Source organism: Chiloscyllium punctatum, chromosome 44, assembly GCF_047496795.1.
Source record: "Chiloscyllium punctatum isolate Juve2018m chromosome 44, sChiPun1.3, whole genome shotgun sequence".
NCBI lineage: Eukaryota > Metazoa > Chordata > Chondrichthyes > Orectolobiformes > Hemiscylliidae > Chiloscyllium > Chiloscyllium punctatum.
Window position 1 is genome coordinate 10,859,627 of NC_092782.1, and position 27,327 is coordinate 10,886,953.

General features: G+C 41.1%; 1 protein-coding gene across 15 annotated transcripts in view; it reads left to right on the top strand.

The window, feature by feature from the left end:
* plekha5 (pleckstrin homology domain containing, family A member 5) overlaps window positions 1–27,327 on the top strand; it is a 342,774-nt gene that overhangs the window by 115,155 nt on the left and 200,292 nt on the right. Inside the window, exon 1 of one of the 15 annotated variants that reach the window (XM_072562227.1) lies at window positions 26,560–26,746. The exons of the other annotated variants lie outside the window; for them this stretch is intronic. The gene's annotated coding sequence lies outside the window, so the exon portion shown is untranslated. Of the gene's footprint in view, window positions 1–26,559; window positions 26,747–27,327 lie in introns of those variants that run through there. 15 annotated transcript variants of the gene reach the window in all.

Here is a 27,327-nt window from a genome sequence, read left to right on the forward strand (position 1 = left end):
TACAAAATTAACATTATCCTTTTCTCAAAAAGAGTAACACACAGGCTGTAACCAGCCAGTGAAACAACAACCCCCTAAGGCGAATTGAGTTACACCTGAAACACATGATGTGCATCAGGAGTTTAACAATCAGTCCTCACTAAAAGGAATGCCAGTTAACAAACTGGCTAAATAATTCAGCCAGTTCAGGAATCAGGTTTCCCCCACCAAAAAAGGAAAACAAAACTAACAGTAATGTATTAACTGTAATACAAGCCAGCATAGAGTCAGTCCCATAAACTGAGGAGACTCTGAATCTCCTGTTTATATCTGTCAGCCAGGGCTCCCCCATTGGACTAGGTTAACAGCCCTAATCAGGGAGCCCGTATTCTATGAGATCCACCTGGCTGACATTGTCCCAGTTACTATCCTTACTATCTGCAGTTTAGTCTGTATAGCAACATTGTATCATTAGGACCACTGCCTTTCTTGTATATTAATATTGGCTGTGAGAAACACTTTTGAAAAACAACCTTTACCATTAAAGTCCAAAATCCAGTTTTGAATACATGTTGCTGCTGCCCCATTTAATCTCACAAGGTTACACTATAATAAGCTTATCATCACTAGGATATGCAACACAGAATGTGGTCATTGAGGCTGGTGCGTCTGTGCTGGCTGTTTGAAACGTGATTAGTTATTCTGGAAAATCATTCTTGATCTCCATAATGATATGCTGTCCTCTACAATGATCTGGCGTCACTAGGTCCAGAAAGGTTTCTATTCTAGTTGTGGTAGCCCTTTTGTTTGTTTCCTCATCACCACCAGCTGTTTTAATATTGTTCGGATTGAAACGTTTTGCATCCAGTCTGATATTGTCAATGGTAACAGGAAGGGTGTCCAGAAAGTTTAAAACCAGAATGGACTCTTTCAGTGCCGACACACCAGTGGTGTATCTGCTAGCGAGAGGCGGCACAAGGCATTGTATTTGTTACTTGGCCTGTCGGATGGTATTCCAACTTGTAGTTGTTCACACTTATAAGTGACCTGGCTTTGTCCTTTTTGACTAGCCCTTGGGGGGAATTTGTAGTCTGTTACTATTACAAATTTACATCCATAAATTATTGGTGGAACTTAGTCACACCAAAGATGACCGACAAACCTTCCTTCTCTAAGTGGGCATATTTGTGCTCTGCATCAGCCAAAGTTTGGGAACCATATGCTACTGGGCGTTTTTCTCCATTGGGCTACCTGTGAGTCAACACCACCCTGATACCATACAGGGAGGCATTACATGTCAGCACTGCATCTCTCTTGGGATCATAGCATGCCAAGACCTTACACAATTATATCTGCTTCACTTGCCTAAATGCTGTGTCTTGGTTATGAGACCATTTCCAAGGCTGATCCTTTTTCAATAGCAGATGTATGGGTAATAGGATGAAGGCCTGGTTACATTTGAACTTTCTATAATAATTCACTAATCAAAGGAAAGATTGGGTATTGACAAAGCCATTTGCAGTGCCTGTTTGAAATCCAGTTGGGCTTCTACTGGTAGATGCTTTTGCACATTCCCATCATTAATCTCACATATCGAAGGGTTGCTCAAAATTTAAGGTGAAGGGTGGAAGGTATAGGGGGGATGTCAGGGGTAGGTTCTTTACCCAGAGAGTGGTGGGGGCATGGAATGCGCTGCCTGTGGGAGTGGCAGAGTCAGAATCATTGGCGACCTTTAAGCGGCAATTGGATAGGTACATGGATGGGTGCTTAAGCTAGGACAAATGTTCGGCACAACATCGTGGGCCGAAGGGCCTGTTCTGTGCTGTATTGTTCGATGTTCTAAGGTTAAACCAAAGTCACTTGCGTCCGTCAGTCATCTTAACCTCATCAAAAATCGCGACACAGATTTCCCTGGTTCTCAGCCTACCGAGTAAAGTCCATAGCATCCCAGAATTGCAGGAGGCTTGGGGTCATAACATTCTATAATCAAATCTGTCAACTCTTTAAAGGTTTTAGTGTCTGGTGCCTCAGCAAGTGGAAAAGCTGCAGATTGCCAAGCTGTCAGGAGAATTACTTGTTGCTTTTCAACTGCCTCAATATCATTTACTTTTTAAAAAAATTGCATTCTTTCCACACACTGGACCCAGTCTTTGATGGCAGGATTGAATGAGTCAAGCTTCCCAAATAATAGCGTGATACCAGAAATGCTTACTCCAATTCAACAATAACTGATGAGTGAATTTCTTCAGGAGCATATTTTTTCTCTTGTCATCACTGAAATAACTCCATAGTGGCTGGTATCCCGTCACCAAGTTGCCCTTCATTTACATGTGAAGAGTCCTTGATACTTATCTGGCTTCCTCAGCTCCAACTGTCAGATTGAACAGAACCTCTGATATTCCTGTTTTTATCTATCAGCCAGGGCTCCCTGACTGGATCAAGTTAGCGGTCCCAATCAGACAACTCGTACTTTCTGACGTTACAATCTCTGTGTTAATGTAAGTAGATTTGAAATATCGCAGTAGAATTGGGATATAGATTTAGATTTTATTGTCACATTTACTCAAGTACAGATGTACAAAAGTACAATGAAACATGTATAATTTCGCCACACACAGTTCCGTCCTCGATACAAAGGTACCCCTGTACAAAAAGCTTAGGTACAAAGTAGTAAAAGGAACAATTTAGAAAAGTTAAGCATTACCTTCATGGAATAAATAGAAAATATATGTAACATTGGTCTTACTTAATTTTAAAGTCCTGCTTAATACAAACTAGAAAAATGAAGGAAAAAGGCTAGAAGTTCAACAGTCTATGATGAGTCCTCTGCTTGGTTTGCTCTCTGGGAGACCTCAGCTCCCTGTTCTCTCCGCTGCAGAGACCAGGGAGGGGGCTTCCCGAGTTGGGCCGCGATGCTGTTGCTGAAGCTGTTGGCTACCCAATTGCTTCCTGCCTCTAGATTGTGCCTAGACAGGAGTAATATTGAACAGTAATTGTTAAAATCATGTTAATATGCTACTTCTGCATGACTTCTGTGCATTTAGGTGTATTTTCAGCTGCGTTACTGTCACAGTTAAAGAAGAGTGAAAGTCATTGTTCTTAAAAAAAATTGTCCCAATTCCTGACTGCAATAATTCTATTAGGTCAGTTAAAATTCCTGCCAGAGTTGGCTATTAGCATAGCTAGGAATTTGGAAATGGGAGAGAGATAATTAATGCCTGCTAATAAGAGCCTTTATTTAAAAGGAAAACTGCACAGAAAACAATTTTAAGCCCATAACTATGTGTATCACATCTAAAGGATAAGTTGTTTGTGTACAATCTGATATGCTGGTCCATGTGACCTGTTGTCCTTGACCTTGAAACAAGACCACAAGAGGAAGGAAATTAACGAAGCAATTCCATGTAGCAGACAAAATATGGGAAGGATAGAAGAGCAAACTGAGAAGGAGGTCTACCGTTTAGAGAAGTTGCAAGGCACACTTAGATTATTGCTTTTATTTCTTTCACTTTTGTTTGATTCAGTGTCCAAAATTAACCAACTTAAAAATCTCACAACACCAGGTTATTGTCCAACAGGTTTATTTGGAAACACTAGCTTTCAGAGCGCTGCTCCTTCATCATTTGGTTCTTGGAGGAGTAGCATTCTGAAAGCTAGTGGTTCCAAATAAACCTATTGGGACTATAACCTGCTGTTGTTTGATTTTCAACTTTGTGCACCCCAGTCTAACACCGGCACCTACAAATCAGAATTAACCATACTCAGTTAAGATTTGCATCATACTTCCATGATCAGCAGGAGCTGAGAGTTTCAAAAGCTCTGAAAAGAAGTTGACGTTTGTAGAAAATGAAATGAGAACTCTATTTATATGGAAACTGCTTTCTGCAGAGAAGCAAAGTCCTCAAAGAAAAGGCCTTGGACTATTCAAGGTAGTTGGAACTGTAGAGGTGAAGTGGACTGCTTAGTACATCATTGGGTTCTATCTTGGTTATACCTGTGTTGAGATTTCATGTGTAATTTATAGCTCCTATCGACTATGATTTGCCAGTTGTTCTATTTTTAACTACTGCTGATAATGTTAGAATAAAGGTTAGTAAAAGGGAAATCTTGTTGACGAAGGTTTTGACTTGAGGGCCATTTGGTGAACTTGCTTATTTTGCTTTCTGAAATCTGAAGAGGATTGTAACATAAGATTCAGTGTTAAATTTGTAACTTTATTGGCTATAAATGCAATTTTCAGCTTCCTTTTCCATTCTTGCTGGCATATCTGAAACAGCAAGTGAAAGAAGTAAGTAATGTATTGACAATGTTGTACTAATGCCATTGTGAATTTACTATTAAATGTATGCAAATCTGATTGTTCATTGTTATATGGATCGGAGTGCCTGGCAGAAGTCAGTACCTTTTACACTAGCTTCCCCGAAACAGAGAAACTTATAACTAATATTGGGATGGAAATAATAAAATCAAGTTACTTCTTTGTTTTGAAGTGACGGATTGTATTTATAGCCTTTACAGAAAAATCATTGACATCTTTGGTATGAAAATAAAAGAATTGTTCCATTGTACTGCTGTAAGTTCCAGATTCTTCATAGCCACAACATTCTCTTTCATTTCAGGTCAATAATTTCCTCAAATTTAGTAACTGTACATCAAAACGTATAAGTTGACATAGCAAGAAAGACAAGCCCTTTTTGTTTAACATCAAAAAAAAATCTTTTGACATATACTTGGTGTGTAAGTCAACCCCTCCCTGAATTTTCCACTAAGACATGTTGTGCTCACATTTAGAGTCGGCCTCAATTTGTCACCTCAGCAATATGTGTTATCATTTGGCACATGGGATGAAGCAGACAAAGTGGACCGCGATGCCAAAACGATGTGCAGGATATTTTGGTCAAGCCCAAATAGACCAGCTTGCAAATGACAATCAGCTGTGTGCTCTGACAGAAAGATTTAAATATGAAACTGGTTTCAAAAAAATGGTCTAATACTTTTCAACTTTCAAATAACTGTGTTGCAATGAGGAAAACAAGTATTAACCAGAAAATTGATGACAGAATGGAAGAAGTGAGAATCTGTCCTGAAGTATGTGCCCAAAACTAAATGCACCATGCGAACAAGGATCAACCCCATTGGCCTAATCTTAAAACAGGAAGCAGATCTGTTGAAAATCATCAGAATAGTTAGATTAGCAACAGGAATGCAACATGTGGATACGCACTCAAGTGGACCAAATTAAACTATACACACAGCAAAAAATTCAGAGTAACTACCAGTTGGTGTAACTATTGTATGAAGCAAAGCAGTCTAGTTTGCAAAAGAAAACTGGAGATGGGTCACAGGCTACCAAAAGACCTTGCTATTATATTTACAACTTTGCAATGATTCTTCATCAGCAAAAACATGACCATATTGTCAACATGGATGAAACATTAATGACTTTTGATATTCCCAGCACACTGATGATAGAATGAAATTAAAGTCTATGGTAATTATCAAACATAAAGCCATTCCAGAAATCAAGTTCCTTGCAAGAGTTTATCTGCATGTCTATGACAACAGTGAGTAGTGCATTGTTAATTGTGCAAAAGGCATCCCATTGGCATCTGTGTTGCATTCAACCATAAGTGATATGCACTTTGCTACTTGCATCCTACTTGAATCATATCAGTCTGAGTACTGAATCATGATAGTGCCTTGGGTCTTCAGTACTTCTCCAACTATGACAGTTGGCCTCGACTGAGTGTTGCAGACTGGCACATTTCAAACTCTAGGAGTACGTGCTGTGGAATGCAGTAAAGCTTGGGGCAGCTACTGCCAAAGCAAAGTGGGGAATGATTGGAATCGAAGTTCTTTCTGTCAGCGTCTGAAGGTCTGTTCAGTTTCATGCGTAATTCAGTCTAGGACTTATGCTCTGCATTTGTCCCCCTAACATCTCTGTATGCTAATCTTAAATCCACCTCTTTAATCAAGCTTTAGGTTAGTTCTGTCATGAGTCTCATTTTGCTTGTTTACTCATTTTTGAAACACCTTTGGCATTTTTTAGTGGTTCAGGAGTTTGAATGTACATTTTTTTTAATATTCAAAGATTTGCTATTAACATTGCATGCAACATATGCCAGTTGTAAAGGAAGAATGAGTGATTAAACTTGCTTTTATGTAGTGTATTTCATGATTTGAAGTTGCTTCAGTGTTTTGACAGCATATTCCATGAGCAGCAATGAAATAAAGTCCAGATTATTTGTTTTAGCTATAGTTGGCCAGGACAGATTAAGTTGGTCAGGACATCAGGATGACTCTTCTGACAATAGTACCATAAAATCTTTTGCATCCATTGTGTTGATCTCATCTGTACCTCCAACAGTGCAACACTCCTTTGATACTGCACTAAGGGTTCTGCTCTGACTATGTGCTCAGGGGCCTTGAATTCATTTTTACTTTTGAAATAGATTTAGCTTTACTGTCACGTACTCAACTGAGTACAGTAAAAAGTTGACAAGTCACCACCTTTAGGTACAAAGATGTCTAAGTACAGCTTGTTAGTTATAAGATGAGTTACACTTTAAAAATTTCACTAACACAATGCCATTGAACATTTTACTGTCTTAAATAATGAACTTTTATGACAAAATTTTGTTTGATTTTTATCCAACTTCATGAATGAAACAAGAAATAAATTAGTAACTGATCAAAAAAAAACAGCTAATGTGCTTAAAATCACCAGTTTTGTGTAGTTGCAGAATGAACTGAATCAAAGATGTATAATTGAGAAAAGAGAGCATTTTATAATGGGTTAAAGTAGGTCAAAGTGCAAAGGATTCCTTTCTCCATAATACTCCAGTTTGACCCTTCACCTGTCCCATGCACTTAGTACCTCCATACTCCCTGAGCTGCAATGTTTTCCCAGTGCCTATTGTTTGTTTCCCAGCACTAAGTACAGAGAGTTCTCCTATAACACGTATTTTTGAACATGATTTGGCTGTAATGCGATTTGTGAATTGCGGACCTTTTGTTTGATAAAGCGAACTCCTGTTCGCTGTTACAACTAGGTATTGTATTGCATAGAGGACTGGTCATTCAGCTCGCGTGTTTTCTAGCCAAGCACTTTGTGAAAGGTACAGTGCTTTTGAAATCAGTGTTTTTAGTGTTAAAGTGTTAATTATACTGTATTATTTTATTAAAATATTTGATTTAAAAATCTACTTAGACTGTGCTATTATTCGTGTTAGGCTTACTATTTATCTTTCAATTTTTATTGGTATTCTTGGTGGTTTGCCTCTAGCCTATTTTTCCCATAGGCCCCAGTAGTTCTATTGCGTAGTTTTCTGTAACATGGCGTTTCACAGGAACGCAACCACCACGTAATAGAAGAACTTGTAAAATATATGACTTACATAAAACAAACTGAAGGCTAGCTGCGAATGGGAAACTCTGCAGCAGTCAAAAGCCTGTGAAGACGCTGTTGAAAACACGCAGGAGGTAGTCACGTGACATTCCGTGTCGCGCTCGGAAGAATGCGAGGCGGTCACGTGACTTTCAGTTTCGCGCTCGGAAGAGTGCGAGGCGGTCACGTGACGTCCCGTTCCGCACCCGGAAGAGTGCGGGGCGGTCACGTGACGGTCCGTTTCGCGCCCAGGAAGGGTGCGGGGCGGTCACGTGACGTGCCGTTTCGCGCCCAGGAAGTGGGCCAAGGAAGTCACGTGATGACCCGTTTTGCGGGCAAAAGAAGCTCACGTGGGGTCGGACATCCGGGAATGCGAGGAGGCGGGGAATGGAGTCAGATCAACAACCAATGAGAAGGGGATTCTACCTCAGTGTGTGTATGACGTTTTTTATGGTATAAAAGACTGGGGCAGGGACAAAACGAGGTCTTACTTTTTGAACTGCCACACGAGGTAGTTGGTCAGGGAGAAAAGGGTTAGACCCAGAGCTCTGCATGCTTTGTCCACTTACTGTTTAAAATAAATCAAGAGTGTGAGACTGAATATCTTCTCCTAGTGCTTCATTTAAAAGAACACGCAGGACGAGGCTCACACATAGAAGAAACTAAATTAGTAGATTGAGCCGAGTCCTACAAACTACATGTATTTTTGTGTTTCCAAACTCAATATCCCATGTCACTCCTTCCCAGGACATGAAACCACCTATTTCCCTTCTACTTCCAACTTGCACGTATTGTTTCTAACAACATAAAAGCTTAAGGAATAGGAGCAGGAATAGACCATCTGACCCTTTGAGCCCAGTCTGCTGTTTAGTAAGATCATGACTGATCTTTTTGTGGCCTCAGCTCCACTTATCTCCCTCTCACCATAACCTTAATTCCTTTACTGTTCAAAACATTACCTACCTTAGCTTTAAAAACATGCCATGAGGTAGCTCAACTGATTCACTAGGTATGGAATTTCACAGATTCACAACCCTCTGAGTGAAGAAGTTCCTTCTCAATTTGGTCCTAAATCTGCTTCCCCTAATTTTGAGACTGTAATCTCTTGTCCTAGTTTCACCCGTCACTGGAACCATCATCCCTACTTCGATCTTACCTATTCCCTTCATAATTTTATATGTTTCTATGAGATCCCCCAGCTCATTCTTCTAAATTCCAATGAACATAATCCCAGTCTACTCAGTGTCTCTCCTCCTAAGCCAACCTCCTCAACTCCAGAATCAACCAAGTGAAACTCCTGTGCAGCCTCTCTAGTGCCAGTATATCCTTTCACATGTAAGGAGACCAAAACTGTACATAGTACTCCAGGTGTGGCCTCACCAGCACCCTGTATAGTTACAAAATAACCACCCTGCTTTTAAACTCAATATCTTTAGCAATGAAGGACACAATTCCATTTGCCTTCCTAATTACTTGTTGCACCTGCAGACCAACTGTATGTGATTCATGCATAAGAACATTCTGGTTCCTCTGCACAACAGCAAGCTGCAACTGTTTTACCGTAATAGCCCTTTTTACTGTTATTCCGACCAAGATGGATAACTTGACATTTATTAACATTGTGCTCTATCTGCCAGACCTTTGCCCATTCACTTAAACGATCTATGTCCCTCTGCAAAGTTTCACAGTCCTCTGCACACTTTGCTCTGCCAGTCATCTTAGTATCATCTGCAAACTTTGACACACAACACATAGTTCCCAACTCCTAATCATCTGTATAAATTGTGAATAATTGCGGTCCTAAACATTAATCCCTGAGGCACACCACTAGTCACTGATTGACAACTGGAAAAGCACTTGTTTATCCCCACTCGTTGCTTCCTGTTAGTTAACTAATTCTCTGTCCATGCTAATATGTTACTCGTAATATCATGCATCTTTATTGTATGCTGCAGCTTTTAGTGCAACACTTTGTGGAATGCTTTTTGGAAAGCTCGATACACCACATCTACTGGGTCACTGTTGTTCACCCTGCTCGTAATGCCTTAGTAGAATTATGGTAGATTAGTTAAGCATGGCCTGCCCTTCATGAACTTATGCTGCATCTGCTCAATGGTACGATTTCTATCTAGCTGCTTTGCTGTTTCTTCCTTGAGAATAGATTCAAGCATTTTCCCACTGCAAAAGTTAAGTTAACCTGTCTGTAATTCCTCATCTTCTGTCTACTTCCTTTTTCAAGCAGTGGCATCATATTTACTGTTTTTCAATCTGCTAGAACTGTGTCAGAGTCCAGCATGGGAAATTAACACATGCTTTTGTTTTTTCTCCCGCCATCTCTTTTAGTACCCTGGGATGCATTCAATCAGGGCCAAGAGACTTGCCTACCTTTAACTCCATTAGCTTGACTAACAATACCTGTGTGTCTTAACAATTGTCTTCAGGTCCTTACCTACATTTGCCTCTTTGTGAATTACTGGCATGTTATTCGTGAGTAACTGAATACTGACACAAAATACCTGTTCAATGCCTTGGTTGTTTCCTCATATCCCTTTAATAAATCCACCACCTCATTCTGTAAAGGACCAATGTTCACCATAGCCATTCGTTTCCATTTTATGTATTTATAGAAATGTTTGCTATTTGTCGTTATTTTCTAAGCTAGTTTACTCTCATAATCTATCTTAATTTTCTTTATAGCTATATTTGTGGCTTTCTGTTGACATTTAAAGTTTTCCCAATCTTCTAGTTTCCCACTGGTCTTTGCCACTTTGTGTGCCTTTCCTTTTAATTTGATAGCCTGCCTTATTTCCTTAGACACCCATGGCAGCATACCTCTTTGTCTATAGCCCTTCCTTTTCACTGTTCAAGAAAACTATTGCAGATACATTGCAAACACCTCCTCAAGGCTATGCTGACCAGCCTGGTTCGATCAATCGTTAAGTGGACTAAAATCCCCTATGATAATTGCCATACCATTTTTACAGGCATTAGTTATTTCTTTGCTTATTGCCCATCCCAATGTGATATTACTTGGTGGCCTATAGACAAGGTCTATCAGTGACTTTTTTCCTCTTAGAATTTTGAATTTCCACCCAAATAAATTCAACCTTATTCTCTGTAAAACCTATGTCATCTCTCACCACTGTCCAGATGTCATCCTTAAATATCAGAGCTACACCACCTCCCTCACCTTCCTGTCTGTTCTTCCGAATAGTTGGACACCCCTGGATGTTTAATTCCCAATTGTGACCATCCTGCAACTGTTTCTCTGATAATAGTTACTAAATCATACTCATTTGTGATGATTTGTGCCATTGATTCATCTACCTTATTTCAAATGCTATGAGCATTCAGGTAAAGTTTCCATCAAAATCACAGCAGTATACATTTGCAAAATGTAAAAATGGATTTTCAGAAAAGAGTGTGGAGAAAACAGTAAAAGATTGATGTACTGCAATGTGATAGACAAAAATAATGGTAGGACAAGAAATAAAATACTACTCAGTTCATCTTAATTTACCACTGGGGATCTACTAGTAAACTGTTAAAAATCGTGCATCTAATACATCCAAATACGTTGCCTAATTTTCTTGCAAATGTAAGGGTATCTTAAATTGCTGGCTGCAGTTTTGGTGAGTTTGAAACCAGCTAACATCTTCCATTCTGCAAAACTGACCAAGATATAGTTCAGGTCTGATCTAAGTTTTAACCTTAGTGATCACACTTTAAGAAAAAAGAGGTCCAGGTTGCAGCTGACATGATTTGTTTTCCTCAATATAAGTAATTACTACTCAGAAACTAAGAGACTTAAACCTTCGCTTTGCAGCAGAGTAAAAACATTGTTTTGCTTGGACAATACATATCTATTTAGTGTGAACAGTTAATGGTTTGAAAATAAATTTACTATTTGTTGCAAACATGAAGCCTTGAAATACTGACATTGTTAAAAAAGAAGTATTGATGGAAGGTCGAACAGCTGACAGCCTTTGAGGTGACCTTCTGGATCTTTATTAATTTGAGAGCTTAGTTGGTTAGGAGTAAAGATGTTCTGACTTGTGAGCTGGTCCAAGCTATTCATTATGTATGTATATATATTTATTCATTTATTAGAAATAGTGGGTTGTCACTCATACATTCACTAATTTGGGAGAAATTTATTTCAGAATTGTTAGATGTATTATTATCACACTTGTTGAACGAACAGCACTTAATGGAGGCAGCTTCTTAACTGTAGTTGTATGCGCTACCTGACCTTTCATTCCCAGGTTGGGTGACCCCTAAGTAGTTCAGAGTTTTCCTTAATCTCTCATCAAAGCTAATTCTCACCTCCCCCGCGAACCATCAGCTATTACAACAGCTTCCCCAAATGGAGTAGTTGAGGTTAACAGCACACATGCGTTTAAGAAAAAGCTACATAAGTATATCTGGGAGTAAAGAACGCAGGATAGTTTGAGATGAAACCAGTAAAATTGGAAGAGACTTTTATGGAGCATGTAGGGTAAAAGCTTTGTTTCTGTGCTTTAATAATTATCTGGAATTCTATGGAAGGATTCAAATGAGTGTAGTTTCTGAAGGAAAGTTTGATGTTCTCAATGTCAAGTGCATTTCTGTCAGGTGCCTTTTTGTTTTGAAGGATTGGTCTTGCTCTAAGTTATGGATGTCATAATGTTTGATTTTCCTTGAGCTTGATTTCACAATCCTTTGGTCTGATTGGTTGTTACAAAGTTGTTTTTCCTGTTTATTCAGATTCCAGATGTCCCTTTTTCTTATCTGCACTTTATTAGAATGCACGTCTAGCAATTTTCAATTTTAAAATGTTCAAAGATTGGCTATGCAAGAGAAATTTTAGCTAACACGAGATACAATCAGATATCCTTTCACTGCAAAACTTGATCCAGATTATATGGAGCTTGAGAAAATATTGACATGTGAATTGCGCATTGTCTGAATCAAACATTACTTTTAAATTTCTAAAACACAACTGATCATTGAGCCATTTAGCCCTTCTGAGTACAAGAAATGTCATTTACTAATTTCAGGATATAGTTTATGTTCTTTAGCTGCCTTTAATATATTCTAATTGTCTGAAATACTTTTACCGGATTTGTTCTTTAATACAACTGGAATTTCTCCTAGTACTAACATAGCTATGAAAATCTAAAATTGGTTCCCTCTTCAAAATTCTACAACTTCTGTCTCACTTGGTCCTTTACTGTTTCTGTATTTTTAAGTGATTCTCAGTTGTCTTTCATATAAAGCCTATTTTTATGTTAGCTTACATCAATGATTTGTTTCTTTATTTTGTTGTATAATCTTATTAAACCACCGTGGTTAAGATTGGCTTTCCTAAAGCAAATCTTTTCTCACATTGTACAGTGGCTTTAAATATAGTTTCTTCTGTTAAGTGTAGTTTCCCAGTTTATTCCCTCTGTCTTCTAAAGAACACTGAAGTATCCAGTGCTGTCCCTTTTTTGCATAAAATTCCTTTAGTTTTAAGACTGAACTCAGTGATACCCAGGTCACAGATGCGCACAGATATCCAGGTTACACCCCATTTGGAAAATTAAGCACTGAATCGCAATGCAGCTCTTGCCTTTGTAATATGACACTCATGTTATGACATTTTCTAATTATTGCCTTAAATTTGACATTTTCCCTTACCACTTTTGTCCCTGAAGTGTCCACTCAACTTCCAGAAGTTAAAATCCTTCAATTAATAGATTACAGTATTCCGCAGTCTTCAGCCTAAAAATCTTTCCTGACCATATGTTCCATTGTCTGTTACACATCTATCGTAATTGCACATTCATAACAAATATCCATTCATGTACAGTTGTAATATAGTTATCCACCTATATTGCAATTCCCCTTTTTTTTGGGTATTTCCCAACAAAATCATTTACAGCATCTGAATCAGTTCTTGGTAACATTAAGGTTTTATTTTTGGTTTATGTAAAAATATAATTGTTAAAGCATTCCTTATTTGGGCTTTGTTATTTATATTCACATTTTCTTGTTTTACGTACTGCCTTCTTTGACTTACATATTTAAGTTCTGTATGATGTATCCTTTATTCAAGAGATTAGATACTGGTCCAGTTTTCAGTGATGTTGCATCTGCTTGCAAGCTTGCCACATTGTCCGATGATCAAACTTCCTGAAGCTAACTTTTTATGTAGTTTCTTTCTCATTGACATTTTTGACTGTAATTTGAAGGGTGAACTATATTTTTGCTCAAGAACTGTCATCACAATGTCAAATTACAAAAAAACTGGGGCATGTCTGTAGAGCTGTGTCCCTTGCATATAGTTCTGTTTAATAAAACGTTTTAATCTTCATTTATACAAATGTAAAACTAGTCTTGTTCCTTCTAACTTGTATATAATCCTTAGATGTTTCTCTGAGGCGGGTGTATGCCTTAGTAAGGAAAAATGTGTTCCAGGCACCCCAAGTGACATACTTGGGTTTCAGAGTCAACAAGACCGGGTTGTGTTCATTGAAACCCCCCCCCCCCAAAAAAAAGGGATACTCAAAGAGGATGATGCTGTGCTGTCCATAGCTTCTGGTGGAATTCAGTAGTGGACTCTCATTTTAAGTGCATGTAATTACAAGTTGGAATGCCATCCAAGAGGCTAAGTAGCAAATGTGGATGCCTTGAGCTGTCTCTTTCTGGCAGATATGCTATTGGAAGAGTCTATTCTGGTTTTAAACTTTCTGGACACCCTTCCTGTCACCACTGACAATATCAGACTGTTGATGCAAAAAAGATCTGATTCAGTCAAAAGTAAAGCAGCTGGAAACAAAATGGCCATCACAATCAGAATCTGAACCTTTCTGGACCCGGCAAGACCAGATCACTGTAGAGGAAGGTACTTTTTTTAATGGGGCGCAAGAGTGATTGTTCCAAGCAAAGGACATCATCAAATACTGGCAGAACTCCACCAGGGTCATCCAAGGGTGACCAAAATTAAGATGTTGGTGAGAAGTTACGTCTTTTGGGCAGACATAGCTGTGATGATGGGGCAGTGCCTGGAGTGCCAATAAGGACAAAATTTAGTGCCAGCAGCTCTCCCACATTTGTGAGAATGGCCTGGTAAATCCTGGACTAGGTTACATGTCGACCATGCCAGTCCTTTCATGGGCTCAGTGTTCTTAGTCATTGTGGATGTTGACTCAAAGTGGTTGGACTTGCATAGAGTTCATTTGTCAAACACTGGGATGACAACAGAAAACGTGTAAGCATCTGGGTTACCAGATATGTTGGTTAGAGACAATGGGCCACCATTTACCAGCATGGAATTTGAGTATTTCCTGAAGTTGAATGGCATGCAGCATATCAGGAGAGCTCCATACCATCCATCATTCAATGGTCTAGCAGAAAGAGCAGTCCAAACTTTGAAAGAAGACTTATAGGAACAGCTTACAGCTATACCAAACTATTCCAGTTCCTGTTTGATTATCAGGCCATCCCTCATGTGAGTATAGGTTAGCTCCAGCAGAGTTGCTAATGGGGATAAAACACTGCACCAAGTGAAATCTAATCTTCTCGAGGTGCAGAGGGTGAAATGGCAAAGTTTGGATAGGTGAGGTAGTCCTGACCCAGCACGTGGACCACATGAAAGCTGCAAACTCGCAAACAGGGCAGGAGCAAAATATGATCATCTCCTTTGAACTGCCAGAAAGGCTATCGGAACCTATGGGTTGTTTCCCTCCATCTAGCATTGATAAACCTCAGAGTCTGAGATAGATACTGTTGATTTAGCAGACTCCACGTCTTTAACACCTGAAGAAGTGGATGACTTTCTTCTGCCACACTCCAGATGAAGAGGCAGGCTACGGGTCCGGTACCCGTTGCCCATAACAGAGACTGTGTTGGGAGAACCGAATCTGATGCAAAAATGCCCCAGGAGAGGCTAAAAAACACAAGCCTAAGTCCTCAGACACAAATGGGGAGGGATGCAGTGATTGTAAGCCAGGTAGACCTTATAGAATATGAATTCCTTGATTAGAACTGTTAACCTGGTCCAATAAGGGAGCTGTGGCTGATAGATATAAACAGGAGTGTGTCAACTACGACACGCAGCTCTTGTTCGTCGACCGCGACGGTTTGGAGGTCTCCCTCAAGGTGCTGCCTGTCTTTTACCAGGACCTGATCACTGTCTGGAACATGGTCGAATCGCGTCGCGCCTACCCTCCGGCTGGAGTAGCGGCTGTCGTCAGGGAGCCGTTGCTCAGGAATCCGCACCTCCGTACTCGCGGGTTCGAGTGGCTGTCGGAGGGGAGGGCCGTGGCGGCGAGGGCGACCAGGGTCGGGGACGTGCTGGGTGCCGGGGGCCTGGGCTGGACGCTGCCGCAGGACATAGCTAGCAGGGCAGCGGTAGACGTCCGGTACGTGGCCGCCGCCATCCGACGCCTTAAAACAGCGGTGCTCGGACCCGACGTAGTGCACCAGTTGGAGGACGCTCAGGTGTGCGGTGGGATCCCGTCCGCGCTCACCCCGGCCCGGGCGGAAGTTCACATTGGCCCCAAGGTCCCGTACTTCCCGCGGGAGCCTGTGCCCCACAACCTGAGCCGCCTCCGGAATTTTAATTTTGTGTCTTTTAAGGATATTAAAAGGAAGGCCCTGTATCGACTGCTGCTGCACACCGTCCACCTCTTCTCCCTCATCCACCGTCCGGACACGCCTTGGCGTGCCCATTTGCCACCGGGCGGTGGGGATCCCCAGTGGAGGGCTCTCTACGCGGGAGTCCTCCCTCTTTCTCTCGGGGATCTGGGGTGGAGGGTGCTGCACGCAGCAGTCCCCTGCAACCGCAGGTTGCGGTGGTTCACGGACTCCCAGCCCAACTGCTTGTTCTGTGGCGCTGTGGAGTCCGTGGACCATGTATATATTGGGTGTGGGCGTTTGCACTCCCTTTTTGATTTTCTTAAGAGCCTTCTCCTCTGTTTCTGGCTGCACTTCAGTCCCACGCTCCTGATCTTCGGGCACCCGGTACGGAGGAGGGAGGGCAGGTCCGAGGACCTCCTCGTGGGTCTGCTCCTGGGCCTGGCCAAACTGGCCATCAACAGGTCCAGGCAGCGGGCCGTGGAGGGGGTCGTTAGGGCCGACTGCCTGCCCCTCTTCCGGGGTTACGTTAGAGCCCGGGTGTCCTTGGAGAAGGAGCACGCGGTGTCCACCGACACCCTGGAGTCGTTCAGGGAGAGGTGGGCGCCGCAGGGAGTGGAGTGTATTATTTCCCCGTCCAACTCTATTTTGATTTAGTCCCTACCCTCCCCTTCACTGTTTTGATCACACAGCATTGCCCTGTGGTTTGAAGGGCAGTGCTTGTCACTGGCCACTCGGGTGTTTTTCATATCTTCCTGGTGGTGGAAATTGAATAAAGATCTGTGCACTTTAAGAAAAGAAGAAAAAAAAATAAACAGGAGTGTGTGTCGCCCGGATCCGACTTTTGTATGCCGCCGCAGAGTGTCTGGTTAAAGTTAACGAGTCCCTGACGGCGCCCCTTTGCTTTGGGAGAAGAGTATGTCAAGGCTGCCCCCTGTCCGGCCAGCTGTATTCCCTGTGCGTGGAGCCTTTCCTGCGCCTCTTGCGGAGGAGGTTGTCGGGGCTGGTTCTGCACTGCGCGGGCACGGGGGTGGTCCTCTCGGCCTACGCCGACGACGTGCTCCTCACTTTCACCGACCCGGCTGACCTGGGGAGGATGCGCGAGTGCCAGGCCGTGTACTCGGCGGCGTCTTCCGCCAGGATCAACTGGGCCAAGTGTTCCGGATTACTGGTCGGTCCGTGGCAGGTGGACTCTCTGCCAGAGGAGTTACGGGGGTTCAGCTGGAGTACCACCCATCTCCTCTACCTGGGGGTCTACCTCAGCCCGGCTGAGGAATCCTGGCCGGCCAACTGGCAGGAGCTGGAGGCCAAAGTCTCAGCTCGCCTAGGCCGCTGGACAGGACTGCTCCGAGTGCTATCTTACAGGAGTCGAGTGCTGGTCATAAACCAGCTGGTGGCCGCCATGCTGTCGTACCGGCTGGTCACTTTGGTCCCTCCTCCTGGCTTTGTCGCTGACATCCAGAGAACGTTGGTCGACTTCTTCTGGGACAAAAAGATGCACTGGGTCGCCGCGCAGGTTCTGAGTCTCCCTATTGAGGAGGGCGGTCAGTCGCTGGTGTGCGTCCGCACCCAGGTCGCGACGTTCCGCCTCCAGACCTTGCGGCGATACCTTTACGTCGAGCCTCCTCCTAGGTGGTGCGCCCTGGCGACGTATTTTTTCCACCAGGTGCGTAACCTCAACTACGACACGCAGCTCTTGTTCGTCGAACGTGACGGTTTGGAGGTCGCCTTCAAGGTGCTGCCTGTCTTTTACCAGGACCTGATCACTGTCTGGAACATGGTCGAATCGCGTCGTGCCTACCCTCCGGCTGGAGTAGCGGCTGTCGTCAGGGAGCCGTTGCTCAGGAATCCGCACCTCCGTACTCGCGGGTTCGAGTGGCTGTCGGAGGGGAGGGCCGTGGCGGCGAGGGCGACCAGGGTCGGGGACATGCTGGGTGCCGGGGGCCTGGGCTGGACGCTGCCGCAGGACATAGCTAGCAGGGCAGCTGTAGACGTCCGGTACGTGGCCACCGCCATCCGACGCCTTAAAATGGTGGTGCTCGGACCCGACGTAGTGCACCAGTTGGAGGATGCTCAGGTGTGCGGTGGGATCCCGTCCGCGCTCACGCCAGCCCGGATGGAGTTTCACATTGGCCCCAAGGTCCCGTACTTCCCATGGGAGCCTGTGCCCCACAACCTGAGCCGCCTCCGGAATTTTAATTTTGTCCCTTTTAAGGATGTAAAAAGGTGGGCCCTGTATAGACTGCTGCTGCACATCGTTCACCTCTTCTCCGTTATCCACCGTCCAGACAGGCCTTGGCATGCCCATTTGCCACCGGGCAGTGGGGATCCCCAGTGGAGGGCTCTCTACGCAGGACTCCTCCCCCTTTCTCTCGGGGATCTGGGGTGTAGGGTGCTGCACGCAGCGGTCCCCTGCAACCGCAGATTGCGGTGGTTCACGGACTCCCAGCCCAACTGCTTGTTCTGTGGAGTCTGTGGACCACGTGTATATTGGGTGTGGGCGTTTGCACTCCCTTTTTGATTTTCTCAAAAACCTCCACCTCTGCTTTTGGTTGCACTTCAGTCCCATGCTCCTGATCCTCGGGCACCCGGTACGGAGGAGGGAGGGCAGGTCCGAAGACCACCTCGTGGGACTGCTCCTGGGCCTGGCCAAACTGGCCATAAACAGGCCCAGGCAGCGGGCCGTGGAGGGGGTCGTTAGGGCCGACTGCCTGCCCCTCTTCCGCGGTTACGTTAGGGCCCGGGTGTCCTTGGAGAAGGAGCACGCGGTGTCCACCAACACCCTGGAGTCGTTCAGGGAGAGGTGGGCGCCACAGGGAGTGGAGTGCATTATTTCCCCCTCCAACTCTTTTTGATTTAGTCCCTAACCTCCCCTTCACTGTTTTGATCACACAGCACTGCCCTTTGATGTGAAGGGCAGTGCTTGTCACTGGCCACTCGGGTGTTTTCCTATCTTCCTTGTGGTGGAAATTGAATAAAGATTCGTGCACCTTGTGTCTTTCACTGTGTCTCACACCTGCAAACACACACACACCATGGGTGTTGGGGAAAAAAATAAGCACTACCGCAGTTCGGCGGTAGTGTGGGGGTAGAGAAAAAAAGAGAAAAAGAAATAAACAGGAGTGTGCCTACAGCCATATTAGTCTGAAAACGCCCGATATCATGTGGTCTCAGAAGCTGAACAGACTCAAGTTTGGTTAGTACTTGGATGAGAGACTGCCTGGGAATACCAGGTATAAATAGGAGTGTCAGAGGTTATGTGAGCTGGCTCTGAGGAAGCCAGACAATTGGGAAGTACTTTTAACTTGTAAATAAGGGGCGATTTGGTGCTGGTATACCAGCCTCTGTGGAGTTCTTTCAACAACTTCTTCTGTACTTTACTGTTCCAGCCAGTCATGGGTGATCTCTGTGGTAGAAGGAGAAGTGTCAAGAGGAATGTATTTTCATATTTAATTAATTTTCATGTGGCTTAGGCCATGATGATTTTGTGGAAGGAAAAATCACACATGCAAAGCTCTTAAGATCCTTTTAGTTTAAGGAAGGTGGCCAGTCATTGCACTAAACTGTTCAAGTCAAGTTGCTTTGAATTGTCATTTTTTTTTCAAATGTTAAGAAAAGTGAATTTGCCAGAAGGCCAGAATTGAGTTCTACTGAAACTGAGTGTCAAACAAAAATGCACAAGTTTATAAACAATGAAGAAAGTGCTTCTAAGGTCTGCACATTGCGTGATAGATAACTGACGCACAAATGCTCGAGAGACTTTGTTCTTCAGAGGGAGGAAAGAATTTCAGCTGTAAGGTTTTGAGTTATCGATTTCACCCATCTCTTCATATTGAGGTAACAAAAAAAGTTTCCATGAATTTTTTTTCTTCATGCAGTGCACTATTCCCTAAGAGTTTGGAATGAGCATCAACAAATTCACTATGCTTAATTCTTTTAGAAAGCATGTCACAGTTGAAATGTTATACTAACAGTACTTAAGAAATCATCATAAGTGTTTGATCTCAAATAGTTATTTTTAGTATAAATAAACTGGGATGTATTTTAATACGAATTTTAATGTCATCATTTGTTGCCTATCTCGATGCAAATGAGAATGTTGTGGCTGCCTTAAGAGTTGTCATTTTTCTACCAACTTGATTGAGAGAAGTTTTCAGAATTCTGCATATGGTGAGTGATGTGTGAAATTGGATGATTTCATTGCAGTGTTGTGATGACTGAAGACTTGCATTGATGATGTGCAGTATAAGAAATAGGGAGAACTCACAGGGTGGATAAAGGCCCTGGAATTATTTATAAGTGAATATTTAATTTGTAAACTGAAGGATGGTGGGCTATTACAACCCAGTGACAAATTGTCAGTTATGATGTGTCGATGGTAAATTGAATTTAGTGTAGAATAGTGGTGGAAACATCAAATACAAAATCATGGTGGAACAGAGATTAACCAATATATCTAAATAGAGCAAATAGTAGCAATAATTTCGGATGGAATATTTTATCAATAATCTCCCACTCATTACTCTTTTCTTTGGTACACTAGAATTTAACAAGTACCTAAATAATTTTGATTGGTTGCTAACAGTATTTTACGTAAGTGCTGTATATGTTATAATTCTATCTGGCTTTGAGATACAATGCAAACCACCAATGGTGAGAACTCCCATTTCATAAATAGTTAAAAGAACACAGAATTGTGAACTTCAGTCTTAATTACATATGTAGAATTTCCATCTGAGAAGGATACATATGCAAACATGTATTTAAATGTGTTTATCCTATTTATAGAGTCAGAGTAATATAACTGGAAACAGATCCTTCGGTCCAACTGGTCTTTGCCATGCCAAACATAATCCCAGACTAAACTAGTCCCATCTGCCTGTTCCAGGTCCATATCCCTCCAAACCTTTTCTAGCCATGTACTTACCCAAGTGTTTTTTAAATGTTGTAACTGTGCTCACGTCCAACACTTCCTCAGGAAGTTCATTGTACATGCGAACCACTCTCTGTGTAAAATGTTTGCCTCTCATGGTCTTTTTAAAATCTATGTCCTTTCACCTTAAAAATGTGCTCCCTGGTCTTGAAATTCCCATCGTAGGGGCAAAAATACACCTACCATTAACCGTATCTATACCCCTCTTACTTTTAAACATATAAATGCAAAAGTTAGACAAGCATGTAATAAAACCAGAATGGTTTTAATTAATGCTTTAAACATTCAAATAGATTACAATAAGCAGATGAGATGATGCCAGACAAATATTGATGTTCTAAAACCTAACAGGAATTCAGGCCATATTACATTTATTAATGAGTAATGAGCCTGATTTCATTAAACTAACCTGGGAGTGCTTATCTAATAATGATCATAAATATGATCAAGTTCAGTACTGCATTAGAAAGAGAAAACTAAAACCAGTCGCTAAGATTTTAGATTTATTTAAGCCTGACATTAATGGTAACAGACTGGGATGGTTCACAGTGAACTGGGCAAATCCATTAATGAGTTAAATGACTGAAATCAGTGGGAAGTGTTCAAAACAGCAGTGAGATGATACATAACTAATTTAGGTGGGCATGAGTTGTCCTTACCAAATAGAAAAACCCAGAATGATAATTGAGGTAAGGGATGATACAAAACCCAAAGAAAAAGCATATGGCAAAAATAGTGCTTCCTGGTGAATGGGAGAATTACATAAGTCATAAAAGAGGTGGCATGATGGCTCAGTGGTTAGCACAGTTGCCTCACAGTGCCGGGGACCCGTGTGCGATTCCATCCTCAGGCGACAGTGCAAACACCACACAGACATTCTCCCCATGTCTGCATAGGTTTCCTCCTGGTGCTCTGGTTTTCTTCCATAATCCAAAGATTTGTAGGTTTGGTAGATTAGCCATGCTAAATTGCCCCTTACTGTCCAGGAACGTGCAGGCTAGATGGGTTAGCCATGGAACAATACAGAGTTGGATTTGGATGGGAAGCTCTTCAGAGGATCAGTGTGAACTCACTGGGCCAAATGGTCAACTTTCACACTGTAGTGATTCTGTGAGATGGTCAGAATAGCAAAAGAAAATATTAAAAACTTGCAAGGGGTATGGATTGTTGCAGTGTTTCTACTGTGATATTGTGAAAAAGCAGGTGTTTGAAAGTAATGTCAATCCCTTAAAAATTGACATTGATCGTGTATATGAAAATAAGTAAATGGCGAATTTATTTCATTTGCATTGGTATATATAGTGTCTGCGATTTCATACACTCGTGCAGAAAATAATCAAAAAGGCTAATGGAATTCTAGCATTTAGACCTGGAGGTTTTGGTTGCCAAAAGTAGATGCCATGCAGCTTAAATTAGAACACTTTTGGACAATTTAGACTACCTGCTGTGATTGATCGATAGAGAGAAACGCCACTGGTTTGGAGAATGCCAAACGAGGGGGCATATCCTAAAAATTAGAGCTGGGTCTTTCAGACCAAAATTAGAAAGTCCTTTAGCCACTATAGGTATCCTGTTCCTCATTTGGAACTAGGGGTCACTGTCTAATAATCAGGAGTTATTCATTTAAAACAGAAATTAGTTAAAAAGACAAATTCTGTCAGGTTGTGAGCCTTTGCAACTCTTGAGTTATCGAGGAGGCAAGCTGACTTTTGTTAAAGAGATAAGGGACAAAAGTGAGTCTGTGAAGCAGCATGTTTGAGGGGCAAAATGTTTCTCTATGTACATTCTTCTTCTACAGAAAGATACTTATTCAATTATAATTATCATTCAATTCCTCGTACAGGTATTATGTTATCCTGCTGTTTATAAACGCCAACTTGTCAGTAACATTAACCATTATATCCTTGGAAACTGCATATGTAAACTTGTCCTGTTATATTTATATTTCCTATTCAGTGAAGCACTGTAGTGCAGAGAAATCCCAATTACCTCCCTCCCAGGTCCTGCTTTGTCTTGATCTGTTTGGGAAAGTGTACATCATAGAAGTTTAAAGATGTAATCAAATCACTCAAAAATTCACAATTTATCTGTGTGATACAACAAAAAACACTGACCAGGTTTCTGGTACTTAACATTAACAGTAACTCATTACAAATAAATCACTTCTAACCAGAGGAAAATATTCAAATGACTATGCTAGCTGAAACTGTCATCTCTTCTATAATCTCTTTCTGCATCTATGCAGGCAGACACAGACTCAAAGTAACATTGATATTGTGGGAGAGAAAAAAAATGGGGAAATACAGTTGAATGCACTAGTCCACAGGATTTGACAATGTGTCCCTTTTGCATCTTCTGACTGCTTCTGATCCAATCTCCTTATTTCCCAGGTGCTTTCAGTCCTTTGCTAAAATACAAGGCACTTGACATCTTAATTATTCAGTTTTCAGTCACTGGTTAGAGACAGCAGCTTATTAAAAAATGGTGGGAGAAATTAGCTGTCTTTCAGTTCTTGGTTATTTCACTGCAGAAGGAGAAAAAGATGCTGTCTTTTGCAGTCTGAAGACTGTCTGTATTGTTCACACTCAAACTATTCACCTGCAAAAATGCCAATTAGAATTGTTGTCATGCTGATGACTCCTGGGCCACAAAACTAGTCCTATTTGAAAACCCAATCAGCAGCCTGTTTCTAGGCAAAGCTTGCTGTGAACACACCCTTGGTGCCAAAGGGTGTCAAATATCTTTCCCCAATGCCTTGAACAAAGCAACAGTGTACAGATACATAAAAATCCACTTTGTTTTCGAAGTGCAGCAACTCATTCCACTGTATCTTTTTCCCATTTTGGTCAACAATCCAACACAAAGAGGAATAATTAGATATGTTTTTTTCTGGTTATAAATATGAACATAAATTCAAGGTAAGTTCAGAATGTCATATTTAAAATTGGGATTCTATTAATTCTCCGATATTTGTCTCATTATTCCCGACTCACTCAGAGTCCTTCAGCTGAAGATTGTATTTTGTCTAGATTCCTAACATATCATGTAATGTGCTAAGTCTGACCTTTGCATATACATTTTGTCACTGTACTGAACTCTTGTCACACTTGCCTGTGATGTGTGTTTCTGTCACTATTGTCTCTCAAATATGCCTTTGTTTGATCTTTGTTTTAAACATTGTATATAACTTGAGTAGAATTATGTCAGATCAGATATACAAACATAATCAACAAAATTGGCAATAGAGGGATCAATGAGGTGAAAATTGGTGACAACAGTATTCTTGTTGAAATTTAACTACTTTTAAAATAATGTCATCAACTAATGTCTGACAGTGAAGAGAAAAATAGACCATTTACCTATGCCAAGGATAACATGTAAGCAGAGGAGGGAAATCCATTGAGAGCAATGCATGCCTGGTTTGAGTCAATAAGGCAGCTGAAATGCTGAATGTAGTGGGGAAGGGTTGGCGGATAATAGATTGTGATTAATAATTTTGAAAATAGAAGCAGTTTTGAGTTTGGCTGGTAAGGTGGCTCACTTGCTATGAGCAAGGCAGGATGTCATTACTTGAAGATGATGAGAGAGATTGGAATCCTCATCATTGTTCTTCATTGTCATCACCATCAGAAACTGTCTCTGTAAATGTCACTTCCTTTTATTAGATTGATGTAGCACCTGTCATACTCATTTCAAGGCTTCAATATTACTGGAGTACTGTGGCTCTATTATTATGTGATATGAAGAAACCTCAAAAGTCCCAGCATAAGTTTGAGTGTTGGGTATAGTGTCTCTAAAGAAGCTTTAAAAAGAATCCTTGTCGTATGGCAGGAGCATGTGGAACTGTTGGATAATCCAAATATGACCTGTCCATGAGTTCTCAGTTGCGTATATTCTTACTGTCCCTTGTTAAGCAGCCATATCCAAGCCAATATATTGAAGCTGTTCACATATCATGCTGATTGAGAAGTGACTATGATTAGTTTCACTCCATTAAGGGTTAGTTTTAATTATTCTCTCAATGTTATACTTGTAGAGTTGGATACAAAAGATCTTGTGGTATTATTGATTTTAAAAAGTAGGGAATGTTTCCACTTCCCTCACTAAAATATGTCTTTCAACCATGAAAATATAAAAGTAGATAATGCCTTACATTTTCTTTTGTGTGACCTTGATATGCACAAATTAATTGTATTGACCTACACACGTTTGCACTTCAAATGCATTGCTTTGACTGTTGAGTAGTTTGGGATATTCTCATGATATGATCTGTTGAACAAATGTTGCTTTTTTTAACTTTTTCATCTTTTATTTGCAGTTTGTTTTGATTAATCTTCAAAAATAGGAGCGCACCAGCCACTTCATTTAATTAACCTTGTGAAATATGTTCTTGAAATTTAAACAGGAAGCTAGCAATATTTATTGTCTTCTGTGTTTGACTCTGATATCTTCCAGAAGTGATTTTCAAATACTGAAATTTTATAGAGCTCTTTAGTCATCATTCCTGCAGTAAAATATTTCTATCATGATTATTATTCAATGCACATTTTCAAAAGTTTGTTCAGCTATCAAATATTAAGTACACGAATGAGGAAGTTTATATAATTTATCTTTGTCATTATTGAAGTTCATACTCTAAGGGTGCTGCCCTGTAAAATTTTGGCTTGTGTAGAGAATAAAAATGAATAATAAGGAGAATAATGCTGTACATTATTGTGATTGAAATGCAGTGGTTTCCTTGACAAGTTTGAAAGCCTTCATGAAGAAGGAGATTAATGGTTAAATGGCTCCTATGAGCCTCCATTAATTTATTTTAAACAAGCACAGAACTGTACAACATAATAAATAATATAATTCTAGGCACACACTTTCTGTGTTTCATCCTTGGTGAGTGTTGTGCTGGTAGCAAAGAGTAGGAAGTCCCTGTTAGGGTAGTATTCCATTTTTAAAAAAATTATTTATGTTCGATTCCACGTTGGGAGGGAAAGGGGTGGGGTGGGTGGAGGTGGAGGGGGGAGCTGGATGGAAAGGCAATTAATATTCTAACTTTGCTCTAATATGGGAGATCAGGATCACCAGTGATGGCTTTTATACACTGGATTTCAGAAGCTTCCAAAATTTGCTCAGACTTCACACGTTGCGGAATTATTAATGGTGAAAGTGTGACTCCTTGAGAACCAGGACACCTTTTAGAGACCTTGCAGTAGCCATGAAGACCTTCTTGAGACCCCAGTTTGAACAGAAGATGAACTCGTATTGAAGTAATTTTTTATCCTCATCTTACTTCAAAATGGCACTGGATTATGGCGACAAAACACTCTTCTCTGTATCGTAAAGATGTATGTGACAATAAATAAAATGTTTGAAAATAGTAACATAGTAATAGTAATTGTAAAATAGAAATAATATGATGAGAACTAATATGATGCATTGTACACACAAACTCATGCTTTTCAGAAATGTCAATTTATAAGCTTGTTTTTTCTGGAACAAATTATATACTTGCATGGTATGAGAAGGCAAAATGTAGAGCTGTTCCATATAATGTCTTGTTGAAGTGACATCATCTGTGGTGTCGTGTTTCAATTTCAGCAAGTGGCTTGGCAGCTGTGATGCTTTATTTCCCTGTCTTAGGGCAACAGAGCACTCACTGGGGAAGCTCTTCAAAGAAACAGGATCCATTTCAGAACTTACCAAATGCTGCAGCTTGACTGATGTCTGGAGCTCAGTAAAAGAGTTGAATTACCTTGAAGACAAAAGTCTTACTTTGTGCTTTGATTCTGCTTCTACCTTGCTATTTGAGTTGCCTGAACTGAGCAGCAAACAGCAATGAATATGTAGAGAATGTAAGTATGATCACTTTAGCAATATCAGGAAGAAATAAAGTGGTTGGCATGAGATATTTGCGTGCTGTGCTAAGTTTGCTTAACATTTCTCATTGCAATCATGGCTTGATGTTGGGTTTCAATTTAATTTAATCAATAAAACTAATGTGTGTTAAACAATAGGTAGAAGAAAAAAGGTATGTACGTGGAATTTTAAATGAAAGATCTTTGTTAGATTTTATGAAGCCTCAAATGGGTTTTAAATTTCAGAATTTGGTTATGAAAGAATGCTACTTAATTCACCTTAGGCATTTCTTTTTGATTGTGGCTGACATTAGGTTTTCTGCTTGTGTGATTTGATGTTAATGGCAAGATACTACCTGAATTGATGTTTGACTTCTGACTGATATAGATCTGAAGGAGCAGTTCTTGTTTCACATTCGTGTTTGACTAGATAAACCTTGTGGCAGTGGGCTGTCTCAATGTGATATCTTATTCATATTTGTGAATTGGGCATCAAGATTTTATGTTCAGTGATCTGTTCAAGATGACTGCAGTTGGACACCTCTAGACTGATTGTAATTTTCCATTTATCCATCAGA